At 34.2% G+C, this 4,519-nt stretch overlaps 1 protein-coding gene across 1 annotated transcript in view; it reads left to right on the forward strand.

Moving 5' to 3' along the window:
* Positions 1-2,983: 2,983 nt before the first annotated feature.
* LOC106870954 (zinc finger protein 510) overlaps positions 2,984-4,519 on the forward strand; it is a 62,214-nt gene continuing 60,678 nt past the window's right edge. Inside the window, exon 1 of the mRNA XM_052972793.1 lies at positions 2,984-3,219. The gene's annotated coding sequence lies outside the window, so the exon portion shown is untranslated. The remainder of the gene's footprint in view (positions 3,220-4,519) is intronic.

The following is a 4,519-nucleotide window of genomic DNA, read 5'->3' on the forward strand; positions in this document are numbered from 1 at the left end:
TAAAGTGGTTAGTGTTAGGAAGGGTATCCAGCTGTACAAACCATGCCAAAACAAACAACGGAACCTTCTGCAGCGCCTGACTTCACCAGCTCTTGTCAAACAGGCCAATCCATGCCAGCATGGAAAACGGATTTTAAATGATGTTGACGATATATGTACTTGCACACACACACGTATGAGTGTATGTACGTGTGTATAACACACAAATATAAGCGTACTCCCCATTCAGTTGTAAACAAACTTCCCTCATATTTGCAAGTTTGTTAATTTATGTCAATATATTTCAGTTGTACACGCATTTATACTTAAATACTACATACATACATATACATGTATATCTATCGATACATACACATTTATATTTTGCCATTGCTGTTTTGGGTTGTTGTAATTGCATGTTGTTGCTGTAGATGTTACTGCTACTATTGTTAAAAATTTATTTTCTTCCTATTATCCATTTCAGAATCTGGAATATTCTCTCTCTCTCCCTCCCTCCCTCTCTCTCTCTCTCTCTCTCTCCCTCCCTCTCTCTCTCCCTCTCTCTCTCTCTCTCTATTTGCCTGTCTTTTGTGTTTTATTGTTTTATGTTTTTCTTTCTTTTCACTTCCTGATTATTTATTTTTTCACTATTAATAAAATAAATTCTTTACTATTCGTTTTCTTCGCCTTCGTCCGCCTCCCGCCCCGTCAAATACACCAACAAGCCAACGAAGGGAAGCTTCTCTGCAGCCGATCGACCTGCTAGACATGGATAGCAATCAAATTTCTCTCAAATCCTATCCTACCGTCTTATGAAATTGACACAAAGTAAAACATAATCCTAGATAAACAAAACGACGAGATGGTCATAGATGGAACGACTTTGATCATAGCTGGGAATGAACAACATCAACAACAAAGACAATAACGATAACATCAATACCACCGACGACAACGGAAACCTCAGCATCAGTACTGCCACCACCATAAAAAATTAAAGCCCCATCACCTCTTCTATTAAAATCAGTCAACAAGGCTAGCTTCTATACAGTCTCTTGAAGTGCTAGAAATAGCAACCAAATGTCCCTCTAAATCATATGTATTATTTTAAAAGGATGGAGTACTGTAGAACGAGGTTTCAAAAAGAACGGGATGCTCATGGCTGGAACATCTTTGATCATAGGTTTGCTCGATCAGAGTTGAACTGGCACTAAACTACAATAAAACAACAAAATCTTCAATACCATCACCCCCAAGCATTATTACTATTTCCACCATCGTTCTCTACATTTATTTCACTATCGAATCATTTAGCAAGCAAACTACTATCATCACCAACAGCACATTAATAACAACAGTAACAATACCAATGTTATTTCATTAGTAATACCACCACCACCACCACCGTTACCACAATCACCACTACCACCACTACCATCATCATTACCGACTTGCTCCCCCCTATTTTCCAACATCGCTATCAGCTCTTTGCTAAAGAATAAATAAAATAAATGAATAACAAAATATAGCTTGTGGAGAGTGGGGGAATGGGAGGTGGAGGAGGATGAGATATTTATTCAATTCAATAGACTCAGGAATAGGAAAAAAAATTATTGATTAGAAAATAAAATTTATACCCCCCCCCATTTTTGGTTGGCTTTCTCATCGCGCGCACGCACACATATTTATAAAAGACTATAACGTATACGTCTTATATGATATATATATAGTCATAAATCAATGTGTGTATATATATAAATATATATTTATAAAATAAAATATTGAATGTGTATAAATGTGTGCATTTGCATACACACACAAATAAGAACACATTTAAAAGTATATGTATAAATGTGTTGTGTATATATATATATATATATATATATATATATATATATATATATATGTGTGTGTGTGTGTGTATACACACATATATAGACGCATGCATATTACTCATTGCATCAACATTAATTTGATTTTCATTTCTGAAACGAAGAAAAATATTTAAAAAAATGAAAAATGAAAAATTTAACAACCAAATTAGAATGAAAAAATAAATAAGAATGAAGTATAATTTTTATTTATTTATTTAATATTTAATTTCATTTTAATACCGAAAACTAAATGCTTAAATATTCAATGACTTCCATGTACATACACACACAGACTTTCATTCTAATTATAATTTTATTACGATCGTTCGTATCTTTCTTTCTTTTCTTCTCATCATTTATTTATTTATCGAAGTACTGTGTTTGGATGATGGAAGTTTTGAAGGATTTTCTCTCCCTCCACCTCAGTGTCTTTTCTCTATTTTTCTTTGTTTGTTTTACGAGAGAGAAAGAGAGAGAGAGAGAGCAAGCAGAAATCGTCGCTCTATATTAAACGAATATGTCCGCCAATTTGAAATGACATTCTTCTCAGCTTAGTAATATGAGAGAGAGAGAGAGAGACAGAGTGAGAAAGAGAGAGAGAGAGACAGAGAGTAAGAGATTGAGAATGGCGCCTGCTAAAACAGCATTGTTCCCCCTCTTGCTACACCAACATTCTCTCTACTGACTCTCATCGACAAAATAAAAAGATCAATTAGAAGACCTTCAAATAATAAATAGCTGACAACAAGCTCGGGCCGGTACGGTACATACGCAAGATTAAATAAAATAAAGTATAGATATTGGTTTTACGCCATAAGTTTAAGGGAGTTTTACAGGATTTGAACTCAAAATGCTCTCTATACGTTTCATGAACAATAGAATGGACGGCGCAACCGGTGTAAATTCGACAATAAAAACTTATTCCCGGGAGATATATTTTTAATAAAGAACCTGAATTGTTACGCGGTAACCACGTAAAGTAAGAAAAGTGTTTCTAGCTAAATGAATTTCATGTCAAAGGAAATGTTTTCTGATTTTAAAAATAATAAAATGCATCAATTTAGAAATCGTATTACCGCTTTGTCGAACAAGGCGGCAAAAACGTATTTATCTCCCCTTGTGTTGTTTATGTTGTGTGTATGTGTGTTTATGTATTAGTGTGTATATGCATAGACATATGTACGTGAGAGTGCGGCAGTGAGAAAGAAAGAGAGAAACATACAGAGAATTTGTAATCAGAGCGACTGTCCCAAGCAGAGACGGGGCCATCCTGGCATGTGGACGCCAATTCTCTCCTTTGTTACAGGCCAGACTCACCGAAGACTTATTCTGAGCCACCAGCAGTTCGGACCCCGACTAGAAATGTGTAAGTGGGTGTTCTGTTTTCTTGACTGATCTCTGTAAGAAGTGAAGAAGGCGACTGAGTGAGATATGGTAATGATGATGATGTGACGAGGAAAGGGACAGGGACATGTGTCTCTGTATGTATAAGTGTATGTGTATATATAAATATATATATATTATATATACTAAAATATATAATAAGTCCATGTACGTGTGCTTACAATCGCATCCCTAACACTGCACGTTTTCCTATGTTTATAATTATTGTTTCTCCCTTTTCCTCCCTCCCTCCTCGGTAAATACATCTATACAGCCCGCTCTACCTCGATGCCATAAGCCGACCCACACTTTTTGTAAGTAAACCAAGCCCCTATGGCTTTCTTACACTCAGTTGTTTCTTCTCTCGGGACGGGACTGTCACACTGCAGTTCCTCACCGTCATCACCACCTACGTTCAGTGTCTCTATTCCCATCTCGAAACTCTTCTTTTTCTCTCTACGTCTCTTTTGTACATCTCTATCTCTTTCGCTTTCCTTATTCTTTCCACATTCTCTATTTATCATTCCCTAATCTCGGCAGTGCCGCTCCGTTTTTCTGGTTCTACACAACTTCGCTATTATATTGTTCTTATTCCTATCTTGCTAATAATTGTATTCCAAAACATAACGGGAACGTGCCTCTCGTAATTCTTTCATATGTACGTATATATATATATATATATATATACACACACATGTGTAAAGTATACATGTCTATATATATATATATATATATATATATATACACGAATATTTATTCACATACACACATGCATAAAGTATATGTATCATGTATGGAAAAATAAAATGCATATATGTCTATGCATTATGACCATATATAAGTGTATGTGTATAAGAATATGTAAAAGTGAATCTATATATACACATTGTATGTCCATATATTTATGTACATGTATATATAGTCATATATATTAGTGTATTTTATGTATATGAATATATATATATATATGTATGAATAGGTATATATGTTTATGTATAATTTTTTATATATTTACATAGAATGTATTGGATATATATATGTATATGCATATATAGTTATGTATGTATATATCTAAGTTTGTGTGTATATACATATACGCATTCGTGTGTGCGCTTGTGTGTGTATTTATATATATATAGTTTATATAGAGACGTGTGTGTGTGTGAATGCATGTGTATTTAAGTTATATATGTATAACAATATGTTTCTGTACATGCATCTCTCTCTCTCTCTCTCTCTCTCTCTCTCTCTCTCTCTCTCTTTCTATCATATTTATATATATA

Source organism: Octopus bimaculoides, chromosome 14 (genome assembly GCF_001194135.2).
Source record: "Octopus bimaculoides isolate UCB-OBI-ISO-001 chromosome 14, ASM119413v2, whole genome shotgun sequence".
Lineage (NCBI taxonomy): Eukaryota > Metazoa > Mollusca > Cephalopoda > Octopoda > Octopodidae > Octopus > Octopus bimaculoides.